The sequence below is a fragment of the Pseudophryne corroboree genome, chromosome 10 (assembly GCF_028390025.1).
Source record: "Pseudophryne corroboree isolate aPseCor3 chromosome 10, aPseCor3.hap2, whole genome shotgun sequence".
Classification (NCBI taxonomy): Eukaryota; Metazoa; Chordata; class Amphibia; order Anura; family Myobatrachidae; genus Pseudophryne; species Pseudophryne corroboree.
Genome location: NC_086453.1, coordinates 192,722,253 through 192,749,509, shown reverse-complemented (window position 1 = coordinate 192,749,509; position 27,257 = coordinate 192,722,253). Strand labels below are relative to the sequence as shown.

Sequence of the window (27,257 nt, the reverse complement as noted above, 5' to 3'; positions counted from 1 at the left end):
CGTGAAGGATGCCTACCTTCATGTCGCCATATTTCCTCTTCATCAGGAATACCTACGTTTCGCAGTACAGGACTGTCATTACCAGTTTCAGACGTTGCCGTTTGGGCTTTCTACGGCCCCGAGAATTTTCACCAAAGTAATGGCGGAAATGATGGTGCTCCTGCGCAAACAGGGAGGCACAATTATCCCGTACTTGGACGATCTCCTGATAAGGGTGAGATCAATGCCCTCGAGTTCTGGGAAAAATGGTGGCAGCCTACGAGGCCATCCCCTTCGGCAGGTTCCATGCGAGGATGTTTCAGTGGGACCTTCTGGACAAATGGTCGGGGTCCCATTTACACCTACATCAAAAGATAAGCCTGTCCCCCAGGGCCAGGGTGTCTCTCCTGTGGTGGCTGCAGAGTGCTCACCTTCTAGAGGGTCGCAGGTTCGGCATTCAAGACTGGGTTCTGGTGACCACAGACGCGAGCCTCCGAGGATGGGGAGCAGTCACAAAAGGAAGAAATTTTCAGGGACTATGGTCAAGCCAGGAGGTTGAGCCACATCAACGTCCTGGAATTGAGGGCCATATACAATGGCCTAAGACAAGCAGAGTATCTTCTTCGCGACCTACTGGTTCTGATTCAATCAGACAACGTCACAGCCGTGGCTCATGTAAACCGCCAAGGCGGGAAAAGGAGCAGAGCGGCAATGGCGGAAGCCACCAGAATTCTGCGCTGGGCGGAAAATCACGTAAGTGTTCTGTCAGCAGTCTTCATACCGGGAGTGGACAACTGGGAAGCAGACTTCCTCAGCAGACACGATCTCCATCCAGGAGAGTGGGGACCTCATCAAGAGGTCTTTGCAGAGATAGCAAGTCTTTGGGGACTTCCTCAAATAGACATGATGGCGTCACGCCTCAACAAAAAGCTTCGGAGGTATTGTGCCAGGTCAAGGGACCCTCAGGCAGTAGCGGTAGACGCCCTGGTGACACCATGGGTGTTTCAGTCGGTCTATGTGTTCCCTCCTCTACCTCTCATCTCAAAAGTGTTGAGAATCATAAGACGAAACAGAGTACAAGCAATACTCCTGGTTCCAGATTGGCCTCGAAGGGCCTGGTATTCGGATCTTCAGGAAATGCTCACAGGAGATCCGTGGCCTCTTCCTCTCAGGGAAGACCTGCTGCAGCAGGGGCCTTGCATGTTCCAAGACTTACCGCGGTTGCGTTTGACGGCATGGCGGTTGAACACTGAATCCTAGCTGAGAGAGGTATTCCGGAGGAAGTTATTCCTACTCTGATAAAGGCTAGGAAGGAGGTAACGGCGAAACATTATCACCGTATCTGGAGGAAGTATGTATCTTGGTGTGAAACCAAACATGCTCCTACGGAAGATTTCCATCTAGGCCGGTTTCTCCACTTCCTACAGACAGTAGTGGATATGGTAGCAAAGGGAGAGAAGAGAAGGCTCTTGTGTGGGCGCACTCATTAATTAATTGTAATGCCTTTACTGATTAACCCATTGGTTAATCTAATTACTGATAAAACACAATTTTATTGAAATAATTATTAAGATCAATGTAATTGCCCCTTATCAAAAGTGTGGGTGATCCCGAATGATTATATAAATAAAATGTTCTGGTCCTGCCTCAGGAAATGAGATAGAGATGGGTGAAGACACCACAAAGTCATACACCCATCTCACCCGACCAGTACAGATAATCTGTATTGATGAGACCAATTGGTCAATTAATTATTAATTCTGTCATAATCCAAGAAAGAATTATCAGCATTGATTAAGCAATACAAGGTTGTTTATACACTGACCTTATAAGAATAGTAACTCGTAGCAGTTGGTTTTATTGGGGAAAACCAAATAATGTATCTTCCCTAAAGAAGAAATAGGTGGAAAAAATATATGAGCAAGTGGAGATACTGCTGTTGGAGTCACATACCACACATCATATGAGATGTTTAATGCTCTACAACACTGGGTATTCCCTGTGAGTCTCCTCTTCAGGTACTGACTCAGCCCAACACTGTTTCGCTTCCAAGATCGGACGAGATCGGGCATTGGCAGTGTGGTTTGATAGTAGAGAAAGTAGGTCAGACTCCAATGAGAGTGCACCTATATAAGAAAGAGTGACTTTTTAAGTCACAGAGATGCAGTGTGGATCTGCTGTTTATGTTAGGCAGGGGACATCAAATCCCACCGAAGTGGTATTGTGCCCCTGGATCATAAATGAGAGTCCACGAAAAAAGAAAGGAGCATGGAAATTAAGGCATAGTGTGGTCTAAACCACTATTAAGCAAGAATAATCATATAAAGCTCGAGAAGTACTTATTCAAAGATTCATGTATATCTGCGTACAAGAAGATTTTTATATATGTGTACACTGGTGCTGAGATTAAAGACAGAGGATCATTCAGAATTGTTTATAGTACAGATTACTATTAATGGTATGCGGGGTTTAGAATTCTGTTGAAAAAAGTCGTCACTGAAAGCACATAAAATGAAATTAAATGAATAGAATGTAGATTATTGCAAATGCTGGAACATAAAGAGAAAGGAAAGAAGTCTTTCATAAAATGAGCAGCAATAAGACCCTTATAATCACAAAAGAAATGTCAGGGAAATGCAATATTCTATTCCTAGTGTAAACAGCTTGATCTTAGTGAAAGAGTGCTACGCAGAGAGCTGTGACTAAACACAGACAAATATGTACAGCCACATATTGTGGTATATAGCCTGGATACATACAGAGATAAAGATAATTCCTGTGACGGCTGGAAGCAATGAACCCAGAGTGACTGGATTGAAATGATCTGACCTGAGGCTAGGACAATGAATCAAATGCAGCTGGACAAACGAGGACCCATTGGATTGGAAAACGCGTTTCACCCCTGTGGGGCTTGTTCACTTCCTGGGTCTGCATGTTAATGACTGGGAGATTTATACCGCCTAGTTAAGGCATGTGGGCCAATCAAAGTTAGGAATTGATAATAATTTAAAGGGTATACACCTGTGCTGATAAGCGCCGTGAGCCGCTGACGTCAGTGGCTGGACGGCAATGCTGAGACTCATGAGGTCGGAGGCGCCATATTGGATAAGGGTAGTCGTGCCCTTAATTCTGATTACCCGCGTTTGTATTTTAAATATCCGGGCGCAGCGCACCTCACAAATAATGTTTTGGAGAGTGTGTGTCTGTGCTGATATGCGCCGTAAGCCGCTGGCATCAGTGGCTAGACGGCGATGTGGAGACTAATGAGATCGGAAGCACCATATTGGAAAAGGGCAATCTTGCCCTTACTTAGGATTAACCGAGTTATATTTATAACCTTATATTTACAGTATATGGGCGTAGTGCACCTCATTATTGAATGGCGCCAAGTGCTCCCGAGAGAGCGGCCACGAAATTCACAGACAGGCACCACATCCATTGACAGTCTAGCTGACGTCAGCGGCTTGAAGGCGACGCTTTGCGGGCCGAGGTCGTAATTGCCATATTGGAAGTGGGCAATTGTGCCCTTTGTGAAAGACTAATCAGGCACCGGCGGGCAACGTCACACCAAAGTGTAGTTATAGCAGCTGTTGGGCTGCGGGCGCCCCTGGGGATGCGGCCATAGGATTCAATGGTCAGGGACATATAGAAGATGTTATGGAGATTTTCTCCATGTTAGAAGAGGGCAATTGTTGGTTGGCTTATAAGGAGCGGGGAGAGGATTAGAGGATATTGGTTTATAAGCTTGTCTGCATAATTGACTATAATGGGGTGTTGACTATATAAATTGTAAAATGAAAAATATATGAAAAATATATGATTTCGAAAATTAACTCTGAGGTGAATGAACATGGGTGAAATAATTGACAATAAATCATATTGCCTAGGAAATTATATGGAAATATTATAATTGTAATGAAATTTGAAATAGAAGTAAAAATAAATATAAATAAAAAATAATAATAAAAATGAAAACTGATAAATACACATGAAAAGGAGAATATATAAAATAAAGTATTTTTGGTAGGTTATGATTATGTTATGATCTGGAAGGGAAATGAAAAGGTGAACCAATGTGAAGGAAGTGGGGGTGGAGGAGAGGGGGTGGGGTATAGGGTTTAAGTGAGGAAGTGGAACTGAGATATGGGAATTGGTTGCATGAGGGATGGTCATTGATATATTTGGCCAAATGACCAGTGTGGTTGTGAGGGCCGGAATTTATGTGGGACTGGGAAAGGGTGAATGTTGTGGGGTATCTAGGGTGATATGTGCCCTGTTCGGAGCCATAGTGTTGATAATTATGATGAGTGAATAGTATGAACTGCTGCAGAGTGCAGAAGAGTGAAATTGTGTGTATTGTTACTCAATTGAATTATTGTGATTGGTTGCTGGGAGGAGGAAGGATATTGAGGGAGTGAGGAAATGATTTGGTAATGTCATTAAGATATATGATGTGCCAACATGGGAGATTGGAAAGTTGACGATGGGGGCTATTGAGTGTGTGAAGGGGAATGAAGAGAGAGGAGGGAAAGAAAGGGGAAAAATGGGAGAAGATAGTGGGATTGATTAGAAAAGGGAGGGAAGGAGTGAGAATGGGGAAGGAGAATGAGAAAGAGACAGGAAAATGTAATGAAGAATTAAAATCAGAGTGAAGGTAGCACATAATTAGATCAATGATAAAGATGTAGGGTCATATTAGTATATCATAAAAAGACCCCAAAATTTATGTTCTCATTAAGTCCAAGTGGTTTCAGACTGCCCAAACGGAAGATCCATTCACTTTCTCGTTTCAATAATTCCTGGGTGAAATCACCTCCACGGATGCCCAATTTGATGTGGTCCAGACCGAAAACCTTCAGATCCTTAGCAGATCCTTTGTGGACAGACTAGAAGTGTCTGGCAACTGAGGTAAGTTGTTTCATTCGAGTGATATCTTGTTGGGCATTCCTGATATTGCCCATATGTTCTAAGATCCTCTCTTTGAGTTTTCTGGTAGTCATACCTATGTATCTGAGGTCACAGCTGCAAGTTAGGCAATAAATTACTGCCTGCGAGTTGCAGTTGAAGAAGTGTTGTATCTTGACTGATTGTCCATATCTATCTGTGACTGTGTTGTTTCGTGAGATTTGCGGACATAACTTGCAGTGACCACAAGGAAAGGTACCAGTTATCACTGGTTTCTTGGGAGTTGTAGTCACAAAATGACTACGGACCAAATGGTCCTTAATATTCTTAGACCTGCGCCAGCTCATCTGAACTGGGGTATTCACATATGGTGCAAGGTCGGGATCCAATTGTAATATGGGTAAATGCTTGGATATGGCATTTTTCAGCATTTGCCATTCTGGGCAAAAAGTGCCAATGAACCTGATATTGTCCTCTTGTTTGGGTTTCTCCTTACCCTTTCTGAAAATGAGGTCTTCTCTTTTGGTCATCTTAGTGGCTGAATAGGCACGTTTAAGGGATCGTTTGCTGTAGCCCCTGGCCTGGAGACGATTTGTTAGTTCCCAACTTTTCTTATTGAAGTCCGAATCTTCTGAACAGTTCCTTCTCAATCGCAAGTACTCCCCCTTTGGGATGTTTTCAATTGTCGGGGGAAAATGTGAACTTGTCTGGTAAAGAAGGCTATTGGTTGCTGTCTCTTTGCGGTATAATTCGGTTGCCAAGTAGCCTGTGTTTGATTTATAGATATTTAGATCCAAAAATGGGACAGTTTCTGAACTGATGGTATATGTAAGTGAAATATTCAATTCATTGGTGTTGAGCTCTTTGATGAATTCTATTAATAGTTCTTTGTTGCCATCCCAGATGATGAAAATGTCGTCAATGTATCGGAGCCACATGACGATATGTATGGTGTATTTTTCATTGGCAGAGTTGAAGACGGTGAAATGCTCCCACCATCCCAAGAAAAGATTTGCATATGTGGGCGCACAAGCTGCGCCCATTGCTGTCCCTCTTACTTGTAGGAAAAATTGATCTTTGAAGACAAAGTAATTTTTGGCAAGGACAAAGTGGAGTAACTGTTGAAGAAAAATGGAAAAATCACTTTCTCCTCCTTGGTCGAGAAAGAATTTGACTGCTGTGAGACCGTGATGGTGGCTAATGCTGGTGTATAATGCCTCCACATCACAAGTCGCTAGCAAAAAATCTTTTTCAAAATGTATGTCATGGATTTTTCTTAGGAGATCTGCTGTGTCTTGTAGATAAGAGGGTAATGAGAGTACAAATTCCCGAAGATGTAGATCGAGGAATCGACTCGGTTGCTCCAAAAGCCCCCCATTTCCTGACATGATGGGTCTTCCGGGGGGACATACTGCGTCTTTGTGTATTTTGGGTAATAGATAAAATGTAGGTGTTTTAGGGTTTAAAACTGTTAAATATTTCAATTCTTCCTGTGTGATGGTACCTCGTGCTGCTGCATCCTGTATTAACTGGTTGTATGACTGAAGGAAGACAGAAGTTGGATTATTCGAGAGCTTCCTATAACAAGTGGTATTGTGTAGTTGACGTTGGGCTTCCGTAATATACATTTCCTGTGGCCAAATGACAATGTTACCCCCCTTGTCGGATGGTTTAATGATGACATCTCTCCAGCCTTGAAGTTCTTGTAATGCCCGTCTCTCCTGGAATTTTAAGTTGGAGGGGAAACGATGTAGGCTCTTCCTAGTCTGGGTGTATATATTGTCGAATTCTTTCAAAACCAAATTGAGGAAAACTCGAATTTCAGGGCTATTTTGATCCGGAGGAAAGAAGGAAGACTTGGGTCTACATGCGGGTCTAGATGTTGATGCTTCATTGCCCACTGATTCCATTTGTAGTTCTTCCAAGATGTTGAGGGCATTAAGGTCCTCCATGGACAAGTTAGGATCTGGTGTTGTTGCCAAATCTCTTTGTTTTGAAAAGAATTTCTTCAAGAGAAGTTTTCTCCCATAAAGTCGAAGATCTTTTTCCCAAAGGAAACGATCAAAAGACCGCGAAGGTGAAAAAGAGAGTCCTTTGGTAAGTATGGCCATGTGGTCAGAAGATAAGATTTTATCAGATAGATTGATGACTTGTAATTGGCCTGTTGAAGCCAGATCTACCGTGTCGTCTTTCTCTGTCGCACTGGATATCTGGGGTTCCGGGATATATCCCAATCTGAGTTTCTTGGATTTTCTCTTCTGTCCCCCTCGCCTTGTCTTCCTCGTGATTTGATTCGGCCTCTCCCTCTCTGGCCTCGTTCTAAAAAACGTGGGGAGAATTCGTCTGTGTCTTCTCGATCAAAATTCTCACTTGCTGAATCGCCACTATTGGAGGATTCAAATTCAGATAATGTTGGATCCTCCCGAGTTTTTTTGTTCCTGTTGTTGGGTGGTGGAGGATTCCACCTGAAAACGTCTCCTCTAGAAAAATCTCTCTTATCCCGCATGAATTTTCCTCGTTTTCGGTCTACAATATCGCGTTCATAGTTATCGATTTCTTTTTTGAATTTCTCAAAAGCAGTTTGAAAAGCTGAGTCTTTTTCCCAAGTCTCCAGGGTCTTCCCCAGGTCTGTAATTTCTTTTTCTACCTGATCAATTATTAGGGTGTCGTGTTTGATTAGTATGTGTAATAAATCGTTAGAACATTTCAAAAGGGCTGTTTCCCATTCTGCTTTTAAATTATCCGTAGCGAGTGGAAAGGAGGGGAAGATCTTGGGTCTTAAGCCTCTTGGCGCAATTTTATGTTTCACATAATTCTCTAGAGTGGTTACATCCCATGACAGGCGAACTCTTCTCTGTAAGTTCTTCTGTAATTTGGAGAAGCTTGTTCTCCAATCGGTACTCAGGGAGGTTAATTCCGATGTCTCTGAAAAAGGATCACCAAAATTTTCTAGGTTTTGGCATCTTGTTAATTCATTTTTCAAGGAAAATGTAGTCATAGTTGGGTATAGCTGGTAAGTGATATGAATCTAATCGTAATTTGTTGTCCACGATTGAAGGATTTTTTAAGAGATTTTTTAAGAGATTTTTTTAGGATCACGGGGCAAAGTAGTAGTTTGTAAGTAGAAGGATGAAAGGTGGTAATATTTGGACCGTGCCTGTGGGTCAGAGGCTTATATTTACATCAGCATAGAACAATAGCTATAGCAAAGAAAAGAGCGACCCGGCACCAGTCTGTAATTATTTATGAATCAAAAGAAACCAAAGTTGGACAATTATATAAGTAAATCCTTAATTCAGTGTCCAGTTTGGGGGTGCGCCCAGAGCCAGAAACACATATGTTAGCAAAGGGAGAGAAGAGAAGGCTCTTGTGTGGGCGCACTCATTAATTAATTGTAATGCCTTTACTGATTAACCCATTGGTTAATCTAATTACTGATAAAACACAATTTTATTGAAATAATTATTAAGATCAATGTAATTGCCCCTTATCAAAAGTGTGGGTGATCCCGAATGATTATATAAATAAAATGTTCTGGTCCTGCCTCAGGAAATGAGATAGAGATGGGTGAAGACACCACAAAGTCATACACCCATCTCACCCGACCAGTACAGATAATCTGTATTGATGAGACCAATTGGTCAATTAATTATTAATTCTGTCATAATCCAAGAAAGAATTATCAGCATTGATTAAGCAATACAAGGTTGTTTATACACTGAACTTATAAGAATAGTAACTCGTAGCAGTTGGTTTTATTGGGGAAAACCAAATAATGTATCTTCCCTAAAGAAGAAATAGGTGGAAAAAATATATGAGCAAGTGGTGATACTGCTGTTGGAGTCACATATACCACACATCATATGAGATGTTTAATGCTCTACAACACTGGGTATTCCCTGTGAGTCTCCTCTTCAGGTACTGACTCAGCCCAACACTGTTTCGCTTCCAAGATCGGACGAGATCGGGCATTGGCAGTGTGGTTTGATAGTAGAGAAAGTAGGTCAGACTCCAATGAGAGTGCACCTATATAAGAAAGAGTGACTTTTTAAGTCACAGAGATGCAGTGTGGATCTGCTGTTTATGTTAGGCAGGGGACATCAAATCCCACCGAAGTGGTATTGTGCCCCTGGATCATAAATGAGAGTCCACGAAAAAAGAAAGGAGCATGGAAATTAAGGCATAGTGTGGTCTAAACCACTATTAAGCAAGAATAATCATATAAAGCTCGAGAAGTACTTATTCAAAGATTCATGTATATCTGCGTACAAGAAGATTTTTATATATGTGTACACTGGTGCTGAGATTAAAGACAGAGGATCATTCAGAATTGTTTATAGTACAGATTACTATTAATGGTATGCGGGGTTTAGAATTCTGTTGAAAAAAGTCGTCACTGAAAGCACATAAAATGAAATGAAATGAATAGAATGTAGATTATTGCAAATGCTGGAACATAAAGAGAAAGGAAAGAAGTCTTTCATAAGATGAGCAGCAATAAGACCCTTATAATCACAAAAGAAATGTCAGGGAAATGCAATATTCTATTCCTAGTGTAAACAGCTTGATCTTAGTGAAAGAGTGCTACGCAGAGAGCTGTGACTAAACACAGACAAATATGTACAGCCACATATTGTGGTATATAGCCTGGATACATACAGAGATAAAGATAATTCCTGTGACGGCTGGAAGCAATGAACCCAGAGTGACTGGATTGAAATGATCTGACCTGAGGCTAGGACAATGAATCAAATGCAGCTGGACAAACGAGGACCCATTGGATTGGAAAACGCGTTTCACCCCTGTGGGGCTTGTTCACTTCCTGGGTCTGCATGTTAATGACTGGGAGATTTATACCGCCTAGTTAAGGCATGTGGGACAATCAAAGTTAGGAATTGATAATAATTTAAAGGGTATACACCTGTGCTGATAATTATAATATTTCCATATAATTTCCTAGGCAATATGATTTATTGTCAATTATTTCACCCATGTTCATTCACCTCAGAGTTAATTTTCGAAATCATATATTTTTCATATATTTTTCATTTTACAATTTATATAGTCAACACCCCATTATAGTCAATTATGCAGACAAGCTAATAAACCAATATCCTCTAATCCTCTCCCCGCTCCTTATAAGCCAACCAACAATTGCCCTCTTCAAACATGGAGAAAATCTCCATAACATCTTCTATATGTCCCTGACCATTGAATCCTATGGCCGCATCCCCAGGGGCGCCCGCAGCCCAACAGCTGCTATAACTACACTTTGGTGTGACGTTGCCCGCCGGTGCCTGATTAGTCTTTCACAAAGGGCACAATTGCCCACTTCCAATATGGCAATTACGACCTCGGCACGCAAAGCGTCGCCTTCAAGCCGCTGACGTCAGCTAGACTGTCAATGGATGTGGTGCCTGTCTGTGAATTTCGTGGCCGCTCTCTCGGGAGCACTTGGCGCCATTCAACAATAAGGTGCACTACGCCCATATACTGTAAATATAAGGTTATAAATATAACGCGGTTAATCCTAAGTAAGGGCAAGATTGCCCTTTTCCAATATGGTGCTTCCGATCTCATTAGTCTCCACATCGCCGTCTAGCCACTGATGCCAGCGGCTTACGGCGCAAATCAGCACAGACACACACTCTCCAAAACATTATTTGTGAGGTGCGCTGCGCCCGGATATTTAAAATACAAACGCGGGTAATCAGAATTAAGGGCACGACTACCCTTATCCAATATGGCGCCTCCGACCTCATGAGTCTCAGCATTGCCGTCCAGCCACTGACGTCAGCGGCTCACGGCGCTTATCAGCACAGGTGTATACCCTTTAAATTATTATCAATTCCTAACCTTGATTGGCCCACATGCCTTAACTAGGCGGTATAAATTTCCCAGTCATTAACATGCAGACCCAGGAAGTGAACAAGCCCCACAGGGGTGAAACGCGTTTTCCAATCCAATGGGTCCTCATTTGTCCAGCTGCATTTGATTCATTGTCCTAGCCTCAGGTCAGATCATTTCAATCCAGTCACTCTGGGTTCATTGCTTCCAGCCGTCACAGGAATTATCTTTATCTCTGTATGTATCCAGGCTATATACCACAATATGTGGCTGTACATATTTGTCTGTGTTTAGTCACAGCTCTCTGCGTAGCACTCTTTCACTAAGATCAAGCTGTTTACACTAGGAATAGAATATTGCATTTCCCTGACATTTCTTTTGTGATTATAAGGGTCTTATTGCTGCTCATTTTATGAAAGACTTCTTTCCTTTCTCTTTATGTTCCAGCATTTGCAATAATCTACATTCTATTCATTTCATTTCATTTTATGTGCTTTCAGTGACGACTTTTTTCAACAGAATTCTAAACCCCGCATACCATTAATAGTAATCTGTACTATAAACAATTCTGAATGATCCTCTGTCTTTAATCTCAGCACCAGTGTACACATATATAAAAATCTTCTTGTACGCAGATATACATGAATCTTTGAATAAGTACTTCTCGAGCTTTATATGATTATTCTTGCTTAATAGTGGTTTAGACCACACTATGCCTTAATTTCCATGCTCCTTTCTTTTTTCGTGGACTCTCATTTATGATCCAGGGGCACAATACCACTTCGGTGGGATTTGATGTCCCCTGCCTAACATAAACAGCAGATCCACACTGCATCTCTGTGACTTAAAAAGTCACTCTTTCTTATATAGGTGCACTCTCATTGGAGTCTGGCCTACTTTCTCTACTATCAAACCACACTGCCAATGCCCGATCTCGTCCGATCTTGAAAGCGAAACAGTGTTGGGCTTAGTCAGTACCTGAAGAGGAGACTCACAGGGAATACCCAGTGTTGTAGAGCATTAAACATCTCATATGATGTGTGGTATGTGACTCCAACAGCAGTATCACCACTTGCTCATATATTTTTTCCACCTATTTCTTCTTTAGGGTAGATACATTATTTGGTTTTCCCCAATAAAACCAACTGCTACGAGTTACTATTCTTATAAATTCAGTGTATAAACAACCTTGTATTGCTTAATCAATGCTGATAATTCTTTCTTGGATTATGACAGAATTAATAATTAATTGACCAATTGGTCTCATCAATACAGATTATCTGTACTGGTCGGGTGAGATGGGTGTATGACTTTGTGGTGTCTTCACCCATCTCTATCTCATTTCCTGAGGCAGGACCAGAACATTTTATTTATATAATCATTCGGGATCACCCACACTTTTGATAAGGGGCAATTACATTGATCTTAATAATTATTTCAATAAAATTGTGTTTTATCAGTAATTAGATTAACCAATGGGTTAATCAGTAAAGGCATTACAATTAATTAATGAGTGCGCCCACACAAGAGCCTTCTCTTCTCTCCCTTTGCTAACATATGTGTTTCTGGCTCTGGGCGCACCCCCAAACTGGACACTGAATTAAGGATTTACTTATATAATTGTCCAACTTTGGTTTCTTTTGATTCATAAATAATTACAGACTGGTGCCGGGTCGCTCTTTTCTTTGCTATAGTAGTGGATATGGGCCTGAAATTAGGCTCTGTCAAAGTCAGAAAAATATCACGATGCACACTGCCATATTTGCACCTCATACAGGTCCGCGCTGCGCATGCGTGCGCTCTCCCGTGCGTGCGCATACTCGCTGTTGCGGGCACCCGCTGGCGCGCGGTATGTGCATTTACGGTAGAGTTCATGTGTTCGTAGCGTGCGACTCAATCGTTACATATTTCCACTATATAATGTATTTTGTAGATCATGGTCCCTTTGATAGATTCTGAAAGTTTGGTTAATGTAGCATGTTCATGGACAGAGAAACCCCTCTTTGTTTGATACGAAGGGTCAGACAGGAGTAATACTGTGGTGTTTAGTATCCATCGGAAGAGTATTTAATTAGCAATATTCCGGTGTTGGTTTGAAGCGGATTAATCGCTCGTGCGAATAGTTATGGACATAAGAAGTTTATGTCCATTTACTATTATTTGCACTTACTTATCCATGCGGCGGGAAACCTAGTTTCCCACCCACCTGAGCAGTTGGAAATCGTCACAGCCCACCTGTATGAATCAACCTATGACCTTTTGTTATAATGCGAGGAGGAATTCCTGTGTCCAATGAACAATGAGATTGTAGGGACCATTGAATTGTATTGTGTGTGGGGCATAAATAGACAAGCCGATCACATCCAGCTCTCACTCTTCAACGGTTCTCATTGCTGAAAATCGGGAGCTGGATGTCCAGAGGCGCATGCGATCGTTCCCCTTGTGCGTAAGTTTTCTCCGCAATCATATTGTCTTTCTTGTTATTATGGGCCATATCTCTCTCTCTCTCTCTTCTCTTTCTCTCGTATTCTCTTAAACGTAATAGTATTGTATTGTATTTCATGTGTAGTTACCTGGTTAGTTAGTCTATGTTATATTGTAGTGTGTGACTTGTATTGTATTATTCTTTTTGCAAGTATAACATTCATATAAGGCGTTAGACCCTAAGCACGGTATCTGTGTATTTCTTATAGTGTTAAGTATTCACAGAGCGTCGGTGACGCTCAAACAGCTTTTAAGTTAATAAGGTTACACTGTGTTGCATCTACACCCTATCTCTACACTAAGGTTTTACAGCATAGTACATTGTTTATGGTTTAGATATAAAGGTTTAACATTGTGAGCGTCTGCGCCGCTGGTGATCTCCTCGTGGTCCCGAGCGTCCGCCACGCTATAGCGAACCATTACGTTAGTCAGCAGCCAATAGTGTGCCTGCCTGTGATCTCTTGGCCGTGAGCGAACGTGACGCTTGAGCGTCTCGACCTCGGCTAAGCGATTGCTACGCAACGTGCGTACCCTTACGGTACTCCATACGTCAATAGCGTACAGTGTTCTTAGGCCTCTTAAAGGGTTTTAAATAAGATAAATATTTAGCTTTATCAATTGGCGGCTCGTCCTGTCCTTCACATATCTCTGCTAGGTAATTTCAGCAGACATTATCCAGCAGCAAAGGGCGGGAGGTCATATTCCTCGTAGTGCTGTTTGGATAAGCGTCTGCTTCGCTTAGTAAAGGGTGCTGAAGGAATCCGGAACCGGAGGTAAGAACAAAACGCTAGTGTCTTTTAAAACTGTTTATTTCTGTCTTGCGTACACACGCACATATCTGCATTTCTTTTTCATTCGTGTATTTTCATATCACTCTCCTGTTTGCCATTTTATAATTGATAAAAAGTGCTAAGAGAGATTTGTCGCTATTTCATAGTTAAAGTGTAAATGTAATATATAAAGGGATAAAGTGTAAAACCCACACGCAACTCTACCTAAGGTATAAGGAGAGATTGGTGTGTTGCGCGGTAGACGATCGAGGATCATCTACATTGATAAAACGTGTTAATTGTGTTACGGTGGATATTTGCTTTGCGTACACGTGTCTCTAACAAAGGGTGAGACTCGCGTACGCAACTCAAAGGCCGACGCACGCAGCGTAAATTACGCAACGGAGCGTCCGGGTACGCCCACGTAACTCAAATCACACGATAGTGTTATTGCAACAGGCGGAAAGGTGGCAACGTGGTAAGTAGCGCAAGTCTATTTTAGTGTCCGAAATTTAGATTAACAGATCCTTCTCCAAATTCACAACACATCTGGTCTAAAGAAAATTTCTGCGCAGAAATAGAAATAGAAACAAAAGTGTACATGTGGTGAGTGAGTGTTTTGTATATATAAGTTTATACAATTTTCCAGGTTGAACCACAAGAAGTCGAGTTCTCGCAGAGGTACATACATGTAAGTGACGTGCATGGTGGCTAGGGAGGCATCTCTGGTTAAACATAAAATTTGAGCAGTAGAGTATAGTAGACCAGGAGGTCATACTACAGACCAGGAGGTCCAGGTACAGCAGACTAAGAAGTCTGCCATAAATAAGAGAAAAGGGCACAACCCAGGGGGTTGGTGCAAAACCCATATAGGCCAATAAAGCTCTGGCTGAAGGAATTCGCAGCCGAAATTTTCGATTCCACTGGTCGCCCAGCACATAAGATTAGTTGCTTATGTGCTGAACGATTGTACCGCACGTAATTGTGTACATTAGTTAATCTGACCAGTACCATTTGTGTACGAACCCGGTCATAAAACTATTTGTACACTCTGATGTGATTTGTGTAATTTTTTATTTTCTGAAGGGAAGTTCGCTGGTCACTCAGGAATTGTCCAACAACCAATAGTTACTGGAAAGAGTAAGTGTTCTGCGGATATCCCTCGCATGTTCCAGTAAATAGAGGTTCATAGGGGCCCTGGGTCGAGTATGCCAGCGCTAAGGCAGTGTGTGGGTCGTATTGGTCGGCGTGGGCGAGTGAGTGGGGTACTCGGTAAACCGCCACCGTCAGCCTATCGTGAACATTTTGGTTTTTGTAAGGGTTCGCTGAAGACCCTGATTGAAAGCAACGCCTGCAAGTTATGGGGGCCAATTGTTCAGGAAGGGGGCGATCAACCTCGGTTCGGGTTGATTCAGTAAACCGACCAGTCGGGTCGGCAAGGTACGTAATGTGTGAAAAATATGGTTCACATACAGAGGTTTTATGTGATGAATGGGAGAGAATGACAGTGCATGACGGGGAGAAATTCCCAAGAGTAGGTAGCTTTAGCCCAGAAGTGTTGCAAAATTTAAGGAGGAGGATATGTCTCATTAAATCAACAAAGAGACGAATCCAACATTATGATTATTTGCAGTTATGGCAACAGGAGGGTGAAATACAGAGAGGATTGGCTCTGGCGGCGGGATCTAATCCTATCAAGAAATTGATAGCGACGGCCCCGCCGCCACCATACATATCAGGAGAGAAATTGGTTGCGGAGAATGACGCATTAGGGTGTAACAAACAGGCACTTAGCAACTGTATAAATGTTAAGGATAATGTTAATAAGTTAACAAATGCAAGTATTAACCCGTGCAAGTTGTACCCTGTTTTGAACTTTCCCCAGGAGTGTGATCAAGAGGACGAATCGGCAACAATATCGGCGCTCTCTCTAGCAGCCACCATAGCAGAGACAACAGTAGGCACGGCTCCACCCACGAGATTAGTAACAAAAGCCCCTAGCGGAGGGATAGGTGAGGTCGTATCTACAGGTAAGTACGGCACCATACACTACGCTGAAACCATTTCACCACAGGCTGTAGAACCTACACAGAGTGATGTTAGTAGACTTAATCCTGTTAGGGTAATAGCAGTGCCAAATGGGAAAACTGACACGACAGGAATCACACCTGTTAGGAACATTGCCATGTACAGCCCATTTTCCCGAATGGAATTAAGAACCATAGTGTCTGAATTCCCTGATCCTAGAAAAGATTTAGTTGCTAGCCAGAAATACATCAGAGACCTAGGAAACACTTTAGAGCCCAATAACAAAGACTGGCAGGTATTGCTGAGGGCATGTTTACCCTCCAATGTCGACGCAGCTCAATTTTTAGCTGACTGTGGATTAGATCAGGATGTACCTCTTACAGATGTGTACAACAAAGATAACGTAAAAAGAATAAGTTTACAGTTAAAGGAGTATTTTCCAGCGGTAGTTAAGTGGAACAAGATTTTCTCCATTAGACAGAAAGAGTCAGAAACTGCTGCAGAATATTTTCACAGGGCATTACTAGAAATGGCAAAATACACAGGTATAGAGGACATTAAAACAAACATAAACCATCGAGAAGTAGCAGTATCTGTACTAATGGATGGTTTAAAAGAGACATTAAAGACAAGGGTACAGACCACACAACCATGTTGGCGAGGTCTGTCGGTGGCTACTTTGAGAGAGGCTGCAATTGATCACGACCGGAATATCACCCGACACAGGGAGTCACAAGGTGATAAGTTAATGTCCGTAAGTATACAGGCCCTGACCACAAGGCAGCCTTTGTATAAATCACCAAACCCTGTGGGTAAGTCAAATGTGGTAACTTGTTTTTCTTGTCATAGACAGGGACACATGGCACGAGACTGTAGAGTGAAAAATTCACAAAACTCATAGACAACGACAACGACAACGACAGACAACGACACGACACACGACATTGGGAGCAGGGTCCGCAGAAACGGAGTTATGAGCCACATGCAGGGGAAACAAAAAGATACCCCCCGAACAGAGACTGGCAAGCCTCTGGCAGTTCCCATTTAACCCCTTCACAAGTAGTTGCTGCCAGCGGGATTCAGGGAGGTCACCATACCCAATAGGGGTGTGGCCATACCTGGAATCTGCAGCCAGTAAAATTGATTGCAAGTCTTGGGAGTGAACCTGAAATTGCAATCAATGTAGCTGGTAAATCATTAAACTTTCTTGTAGACACAGGGGCGGCCAAATCAGTGATAAATTCGACAGTGGGCATGAGAACCACTGGTAAGACAATTCCAGCCATAGGGGTAACAGGAGTAGTCCAGCACTACCCTGTTAGCAAACCAGCCGAGATTACAGTAGGGCCTTTACATACCAAGCATTCCTTTTTGCTGGCTGCATCGGCACCGACTAATCTCCTGGGAAGAGACTTATTGTGTAAAATGGGGTGCGTCATCTATTGTACTCCTGAAGGTGTATTCTTGGACATACCTGAGAATCACGCTCAGGAAGTGCAAGACATGTTAGACTCCCCATCAAAATTAATGTCACATACCATTATGACAAATAGGACTCCATCCCAAGTAGAAGAAATGACATCCCAGATACCAGAGTCACTTTGGACTAAAGACGGACAAGACACTGGATTGATGGCAAACGTAGCTCCAGTAGTTGTACAAGTAAAAGATGGTAGGATAGCTCCAAAAATCCCACAGTACCCTCTGAAGCCAGAGGTGGAGTTAGGAGTTTACCCAGTAATAGAGCGCTTGCTACAACAGGGCATTCTGGTAAGAACGTCCAGCACTGCCAATAGTCCCATCTTCCCTGTGAAAAAGAGTGGGGGGAGGGGTTACCGGCTAGTGCAGGATCTAAGGGGGATTAACAAAATAGTTGAGAGTCAGTTCCCCGTAGTGCCAAATCCAGCTGTCATCCTTATGCAAATCCCTCCCACTGCGAAATTTTTCACTGTTATTGACCTCTGCTCCGCTTTCTTTTCGGTACCCCTGCACCCCGACAGCCAATATTTGTTTGCATTCACATACAGAGGAGTCCAATACACATGGACTCGATTACCACAAGGTTTCATAGACAGTCCAAGTATATTTTCCCAGGCTTTGCATGATTGTTTACAGTCTTTCCAACCAGAGAGTGGATCAGTATTAATACAGTACGTGGATGATCTACTACTGTGTTCTGATTCATTGGAAGCATCCCTGAAGGATACGAAACAGCTCCTGTTTCATCTTTCAGACACAGGACACAAGGTTTCCAAAGACAAGTTGCAATTATGCCAAACTAAGGTAAAATATTTGGGACACTGTCTAACACAAGGACTGAGACACCTGACCGCTGATAGAATTCAAGCAATTAGAGACATGACTCTGCCACAAACCCAGCAACAGATCAGAACATTTTTAGGAATGTGTGGGTATTGCCGTAACTGGATCCCAGGGTTTTCCATTCTAGCGTTACCTTTGCAGGAGATGGTCTCCTCAAACAAACCTGATCGGATTTCGCATACAGACGAGTCCGAGATGGCATTTGAGAGACTTAAACAGTGCCTAACGCAGGCACCAGCATTAGGTATGCCAGACTATGGGAAACCCTTTGAGCTGTACGGAACAGAAAGTGCTGGTTGCGCGGCAGGTGTCTTAACCCAAAAGCACGGTGATGCCAGCAGGCCAGTAGCATACTACAGCGCTCAGCTAGACACGGTAGCGCGATCCCTCCCCACATGCTTGCGAAGCGTTGCTGCGATAGCATTGCTAGTAACGAAAAGCGAAGATGTAGTGCTAGGTCACAACCTCACAATTCATACACCACATGCAGTGTCAGCCTTGCTAAATTCTGCCCAAACCAGGCACGTCTCATCAGCGCGGTTTACAAGATGGGAATTGGCACTAATGGCCCCCGTAAACATCACCATAAGGAGATGCAGTGCATTAAATCCTGCAACATATCTCCCAGGTGTGCCTGGACAGGCACAAAGGGTGGAGGATGAGAGTGGTGGGGAAGGAGAATTTAATACAAAGGAGGACACACATGATTGTATGGAATATTTGACCCAAAATTTTACCGCAAGGCCTGACATCAGTGACAACCCACTGGAAGATGTAGATCTAACTTTCTACACGGACGGTAGTTGTCACAGACAGTCAGACTCGGGAGACTTGTGTACTGGATACGCAGTCGTAGATGACCAAGGCACCATAGAAGCGGAACCGCTAGGCCCACCTCACTCAGCCCAGGTTGCTGAACTGGTCGCCCTAACCAGAGCATGTGAATTGGCTAAGGGCAAATCAGCCAATATCTACACCGACTCTAGATACGCATTCGGGGTAGTCCATGATTTCGGAGCCCTATGGCGCCTCAGAAATTTCATGACGGCAGCTGGTACACCGGTAGCGCATGCAGCTCACATCAAAAGGCTTCTAACAGCGATACAGGAACCCGACAGAGTGGCTGTTATCAAGTGTAAAGCACATACATATAGCCAAGACCCAGTATCACTTGGTAACAGTCGAGCAGACGAAGCAGCTAAGTTAGCAGCTGGTACCCCCAGACAGACAGATACCACACAACTGATGGTATTTAATACCATCAACACACAGAAGCTGTGTGAGATGCAAAATTTGTGTTCCACACAGGAAAAGGCAGTTTGGAAGGCAAAGGGATATGGCCAGGAGTCCTCAGGACTCTGGACGGATGGACAAGGTAAACCGGTGGCCCCCAGAGCATATCTCCCATGTTTAGCTGAGGCAGCTCACGGGCTGACTCATCTGGGCAAGGAAGGAATGTGCAAGTTGGTAAGAGCATATTGGTGCGCCCCAGGATTTTCATCTCATGCAAGTAAGAGAGCAATGTCATGCCTTACATGCTTGAGAAAGAATATCGGAAAGGCAATACCAACAGAACCATCTCATATCCCACCTACAGGCGGTCCTTTTCAGGTAATACAGATTGACTTTATTCAATTACCCCCTTGTCGAAATTTGAAATATGTACTTGTTTGTATAGATGTATTCTCAAATTGGGTCGAAGCATTTCCTGCGGCCACAAATACCGCTATGTTTACTGCTAAGAAAATTGTGCAGGAATTTGTATGTAGATATGGTATCCCTAGAATAATTGAAAGTGATAGGGGTACCCATTTTACAGGTGATGTCTTTCAAGGAATGTGTAAGTTGATGGGAATTGATAGCAAGCTGCACACTCCATACCGTCCACAGGCGAGTGCGAAGGTGGAAAGAGTGAACAGCACTATTAAAAATAAACTGAGCAAAGTTATGGCAGAAACAGGATTGACATGGCCAGAAGCTTTACCCATTGTACTGTACAGCATCAGAACCACTCCCAGGTCCCCTCTTAATCTGTCTCCTTTTGAAATCTTGTTTGGTCGACAACCGCATGTTATGATTAACCCTCAGGATGATTTGAAGTGTAACAATGAAGTGACTGTGAAGTACTTGATTAACATGAGTAAACAGCTAAGGAATCAAAATGATAATTTGAAGTTGGTGATTCCTGATTTACCAGATAGTAATTGTCATGACATTGAACCTGGGGATTATGTAATGATACAGAATTTTCTACGCTCAGGTTGCCTTATTGACAGATGGGAAGGACCATACCAAGTCTTATTGACTAGCACTACAGCATTGAAAGTTGCCGAGAGAGAGACTTGGGTTCATTCGTCCCATTGAAAGAAGGTTGCTGATCCAGAGAGGTCCCGTGATAAGGAACAGACGGTAGAGGAAGTTGTATCACTGGAGTGTCTGTTCCAGGAGGACTGAGGCGGCACCTGAGCATTGAGAATCACAAGATCAAAAGCAGTTGTCGATTCCCTGTTCCCTTTTATTGTTTTTCTCCACTTCCCATCCCCCCTCCCTCAAATTATTTTTCCCCCTTCTCATTCTTCTTCGTTTCCTCCTATAAGATGGACTTGCCCCAAGAGACTGTGATCCGGATTTTCCTGTTGACCATGATGTTGACCAGAGCAGTCTGTTCCGGCGAGAGTACCATGGAGGTCGAGAGAGGTTCTGGAATGGGTTCTGATGACAGAGATGGAGGCGTAGTTTTCCGAGAACAACATAATCAACAAGCAAAGGCGAGTATCAGAAAACGATCCAATAACATTGACCATAGAAGGAATTGTGAAGGATTGGTAGCTGAAGAAAACTGTATCTGTAGGCTCTGTGACAATGTAGTTGAGGATGGGTGCATCAAGAAATGCCAATCCAGTTTTAATATCCACATGGACCGGCATCCCTTGAGTGACTATCACTCCTTAGTGGGTAGTGTGTTAAATCAAACAGATTGTTGGGTATGCTCTCAAGTACCTCAAGGTCAGGACTAGTACCATTTCCTTTAACGATAGGGGAGGTACTTGAGCTAAGTGGTGGGAGGCCGGTGGACAGGAGGTTTAATATCTCCAGTCCTCCTAGTTTGAAGCTCCACCAATATCATGTGGATAGATCCCTCATATGTTTTAACATTTCCAATCCCCGAAAGCCGGGAAATTGGGAAGTGTCATGGAGTAACCAAACCATGACCTTTTCATATAGAGCAGATAGAATGCCTACAGATACAGAGCTTATACGCCACATAGCCAGTAGAGGAAAATCTTTCCGATATAGGTATACCCTAGGAAATAGGATTACGAGAGTTGGAGAGGTATCACCAGGATACTGTGCACATATCGTACAAGCTGATACGTGTACTAGACAGATGGGAGAATTAGGGTTAGGAGATTTCACATGGAAGATGTGTAATATGGTTATGTCCTACTCCGTCCCATATGTTCTCCCCGATGATGCATATTTCATATGCGGGAGGAAGGCGTATAAGTGGCTTGCCCCAAACTCTGAAGGATTGTGTTATATTGGAAAAGTATTGCCTGAAGTAATGACTGTATCACATGCCAAAATGAAAGATATACACCGTGTTGCCCAAGCTCCTTATACTCATACCCATTACGAGCACGTAGTTAAACGGCACCTGATAGAAAGAACAGAGCATCCGGCCTCTGACATGATCCATGAATCCACCGGGATTCAGTTTCTAATCGCGTTAGACATCACTCGTACCGCCAGAGGAGTGCTGAATTATAAATACATATCTGCGCTCGCAAATTTGTTAGACAATATCACAGAAATGTATGATGACACGTTTAGGTATACTGGAAGAGAACTTCAAGCTTATAAAACAGAACTAGTTCAGCATAGAATGATTCTCAATTCTCTCACGGCAGTGACAGGTGGATATTGTGTCACACTGGCAACGCAGTACGGCGTGAAATGTTGCACATATATTACAAATAGTACCGAGGACCCGGTCGAGGTCATAGACCAAAAGATGGACGATATTCTCCAATTGAAGTGGGAATTTCGCAGGAGACACAATCTCACCCTTGCTGCTGTGAGTAATGAGCTGACTAGTTGGGTGTCATGGTTGAACCCGCGAAATTGGTTCTCCGGTTTAGGAGAATGGGCTCAAGGAGTCATAATGGATGTTGGGAAGTTTCTCCTATGTATCTTAGGTGTTATCATAACGGTTGGCTTGATATTTAGATGCGGTCAGGCTTTAATGAAGTGCAAACGAGGTACTAGGGTGATGAGTTTAAGGAGTGAGGAAATTGTAATTCCAATGGATTTGATTTATGACCCAAATGTAGAAACAATGATGTGATGAAAATGCGATATCTACGGTCCGTTTCTTTTACCTGTTTTTCCGTTTTCTCCAAGGTAAAAAGACCCACTTGGACGAGGAATTTGATGATCCTGTATACAGACAACTGATGGATTAAAGAAGAAGTTTTGACAACCTTATACACAGATATTTGATGAACTTTGCCATAGACCCCCAGTTTCCCTAGAAATTTTAAAATTACGCTAGCCCAACACTTTTGTAAGTCTATGGACACTGACAAAGCTTTTTGCCCACACGCCTTTTGGCAAAAGCACAAAGAAGACAGCATTCAACAGACACCGAACAAGACTTCAACCGACAAATGTTCATTTACCTGACATAGAATACCACTGCATTTACCGTAATTATGTCTTTTCTTCATCTCTACAACCTTCAGGTAATTACACACATAGTCGATAGGGAATACAGGCACAGATATCAGCAATCACATATTCCCCCATTCATGTATCATCAACTAAAATGTGCTCCCCATTTTGTTACAACCACAGCCGAAAAGAGCTCGGTAAAGTTTGACAGCCCATCCACAGACCCGTACCACGGGATAAGAAGGAATTCAAATGTATACTTCGCAATGCCTTGAAGCTTGATTTAAAACACGTACGGCACGATGATACATGACCCCCAAACACGGATTCATACACACATGCTTCGGCTATCTCACTAGGTCATACCCTTTTCCTACCTTCTCCTCTCCTCCCCTACCCAACCATGTAAATGTATTAACCCCTGACATATATTTTTCTCTTTTTGAAATGTTTTAGGAAGTGGCAGTTATTGTTGACTGCCAAAGGGTGGACTGTCAAAGTCAGAAAAATATCACGATGCACACTGCCATATTTGCACCTCATACAGGTCCGCGCTGCGCATGCGTGCGCTCTCCCGTGCGTGCGCATACTCGCTGTTGCGGGCACCCGCGGGCGCGCGGTATGTGCATTTACGGTAGAGTTCATGTGTTCGTAGCGTGCGACTCAATCGTTACATATTTCCACTATATAATGTATTTTGTAGATCATGGTCCCTTTGATAGATTCTGAAAGTTTGGTTAATGTAGCATGTTCATGGACAGAGAAACCCCTCTTTGTTTGATACGAAGGGTCAGACAGGAGTAATACTGTGGTGTTTAGTATCCATCGGAAGAGTATTTAATTAGCAATATTCCGGTGTTGGTTTGAAGCGGATTAATCGCTCGTGCGAATAGTTATGGACATAAGAAGTTTATGTCCATTTACTATTATTTGCACTTACTTATCCATGCGGCGGTAAACCTAGTTTCCCACCCACCTGAGCAGTTGGAAATCGTCACAGCCCACCTGTATGAATCAACCTATGACCTTTTGTTATAATGCGAGGAGGAATTCCTGTGTCCAATGAACAATGAGATTGTAGGGACCATTGAATTGTATTGTGTGTGGGGCATAAATAGACAAGCCGATCACATCCAGCTCTCACTCTTCAACGGTTCTCATTGCTGAAAATCGGGAGCTGGATGTCCAGAGGCGCATGCGATCGTTCCCCTTGTGCGTAAGTTTTCTCCGCAATCATATTGTCTTTCTTGTTATTATGGGCCATATCTCTCTCTCTCTCTCTCTTCTCTTTCTCTCGTATTCTCTTAAACGTAATAGTATTGTATTGTATTTCATGTGTAGTTACCTGGTTAGTTAGTCTATGTTATATTGTAGTGTGTGACTTGTATTGTATTATTCTTTTTGCAAGTATAACATTCATATAAGGCGTTAGACCCAAAGCACGGTATCTGTGTATTTCTTATAGTGTTAAGTATTCACAGAGCGTCGGTGACGCTCAAACAGCTTTTAAGTTAATAAGGTTACACTGTGTTGCATCTACACCCTATCTCTACACTAAGGTTTTACAGCATAGTACATTGTTTATGGTTTAGATATAAAGGTTTAACATTGTGAGCGTCTGCGCCGCTGGTGATCTCCTCGTGGTCCCGAGCGTCCGCCACGCTATAGCGAACCATTACGTTAGTCAGCAGCCAATAGTGTGCCTGCCTGTGATCTCTTGGCCGTGAGCGAACGTGACGCTTGAGCGTCTCGACCTCGGCTAAGCGATTGCTACGCAATGTGCGTACCCTTACGGTACTCCATACGTCAATAGCGTACAGTGTTCTTAGGCCTCTTAAAGGGTTTTAAATAAGATAAATATTTAGCTTTATCAGCTCCATTAAGGTACCGATTTCGGCCCTATCTATATTTTTCAGAAGGAATTGGCTTCTCTCCCAGAAGTCCAAACTTTCGTAAAGGGAGTGCTGCACATCCAGCCTCCTTTTGTGCCTCCTGTGGCACCATGGGACCTTAACGTGGTGTTGCAGTTCCTTAAATCACACTGGTTTGAACCTCTTCAAACGGTGGAATTAAAATTTCTCACTTGGAAAGTGGTCATGTTGCTGGCCTTGGCATCTGCAAGGTGGGTGTCAGAGTTGGCGGCCTTGTCTCACAAGAGCCCCTACTTGATTTTTCATGTGGATAGAGCAGAGTTGAGGACTCGTCCTCAATTTTTGCCTAAGGTGGTTTCTTCTTTTCAGATGAACCAACCTATTGTGGTGCCTGTGGCTACGGGGGACTTGGAGGACTCCAAGTCCCTGGATGTAGTCAGGGCCTTAAAAATTTACGTAGCCAGGACGGCTAGGGTTAGGAAAATAGAGGCTCTGTTTGTCCTGTATGCAGCCAACAGGGTTGGCGCGCCTGCTTCTAAGCAGACTATTGCTCGCTGGATCTGTAACACGATTCAGCAGGCTCATTCTACGGCTGGATTGCCGGTACCAAATTCAGTAAAGGCCCATTCCACTAGGAAAGTGGGCTCTGCTTGGGCGGCTGCCCGAGGTGTCTCGGCATTACAGTTGTGCCGTGCAGCTACTTGGTCGGGTTCAAACACTTTTGCAAAATTCTACAAGTTTGATACCCTGGCTGAGGAGGACCTCACGTTTGCTCAATCGGTGCTGCAGAGTCATCCGCACTCTCCCGCCCGGTTTGGAGCTTTGGTATAAACCCCATGGTCCTTACGGAGTCCCCAGCATCCTCTAGGACGTAAGAGAAAATAAGATTTTAAACCTACCGGTAAATCTTATTCTCCTAGTCCATAGAGGATGCTGGGCGCCCGTCCCAGTGCGGACTAAATCTGCAAGACTTGTATATAGTTGTTGCTTACATAAGGGTTATGTTACAGTTAAGATCGGTCGTTGACTGATACTGTTTTTTTGTTCATTCTGTTAACTGGTTGCGTATATTCCAGGTTATACGGTATGTTTGGTGTGGGCTGGTATGAATCTTGCCCTTAGATTAACAAAATCCTTTCCTCATATTGTCCATCTCCTCTGGGCACAGTTTCTCTAACTGAGGTCTGGAGGAGGGGCATAGAGGGAGGAGCAAGGGCACACCCATACTAAAAGTTCTTTAGAGTGCCCATGTCTCCTGCGGAGCCCGTCTATACCCCATGGTCCCCAGCATCCTCTACGGACTAGGAGAAAAAGATTTACTGGTAAGTTTAAAATCTTAAAGAAGACTACAAAGAAGACAAGATAACCCTGGTAGGAAGCACTCTTATCTGAGGTAACAAGATAAATTAATGTATAATAATGAAATAATCTTAAAATTACAAATTTTATTAGATGTGCCTTAAAAATTGTTTTACATAGTCCATGTGAATTCACTAATAAGTATGTGATCTTTTGCGAAAATATGTTGAAAGATATGGTCTTATCTAAATGACCTCAGTCAGAACAATTAATTATGTTCGAGTCCGTCTGCGTGATGATTCCCTTACCATTGGTGTGTGGCTAAATCAGAATGTATCAAAAATGTGATAATGTGACCATCATCTTTATCATTTATATAGCCCATATGTAAATTCTCAGGGCAATAATTTTGAATCATAGGTCACTGATGGATTATTTTTGGTTGGGTCACTTATACACCAGTATGAGGCCCAGTTAATAAGGAGAAGTGTCTGTGAAGCTGTTTCTTAGAGATATAGCAGACATGGGCATGCCATCAATTGGACATGAAATGGTGCCACCTGTGTGAAGAAATGATGATATTCAGTTTGTGTCAGTTCACACGCATACACAAGATGAAAGAGTATGAAGCACCCGTACTTAAAAACCCTATATGTTCTATGTCAAATAATCCTATATTGATCACCCAAAAGGAAATCAATTTACCTTTGATATGGATCACAATCGCTGCTATGTAGAGGTATGAGGTGCATGTGCCTCCATTTTCAGCAGTTGTCAAACATTCCACTTGCTGGGTTAAGGAAGGGGTGTGAGGTATCCGTACTCAAAAACGGTTGTCTGAATAGTCAGTTGCTTCGTATCAAACAGTCATGTAGTAATTGCACCAAAAGGGTTATGCCTCAATTATCAACAGCTAAATACACCCATGTCTTGAAAGGCAAATCTTTTCTGTAAGAAACCCACGCCGTATCACTCCAAATCTCTTTGCCATCAATTCTTCCACATACATCCCAGCAGTTTGTGCAAGAGAACTGTAATGAATTGGTCAATGCTTAATGACAACTATCTGATGAAATTT

The 27,257-nt window shown here is 42.9% G+C and overlaps 3 pseudogenes; 1 reads left to right on the top strand and 2 right to left on the bottom strand.

The window, feature by feature from the left end:
* Window positions 1-1,956: 1,956 nt before the first annotated feature.
* On the bottom strand, window positions 1,957-2,075 carry LOC134967050 (5S ribosomal RNA; annotated as a pseudogene).
* A 6,686-nt stretch (window positions 2,076-8,761) lies between these two features.
* On the bottom strand, window positions 8,762-8,880 carry LOC134967049 (5S ribosomal RNA; annotated as a pseudogene).
* Window positions 8,881-11,631: 2,751 nt separating this feature from the next.
* LOC134967186 (5S ribosomal RNA) lies at window positions 11,632-11,750 on the top strand (annotated as a pseudogene).
* Window positions 11,751-27,257: the final 15,507 nt, after the last annotated feature.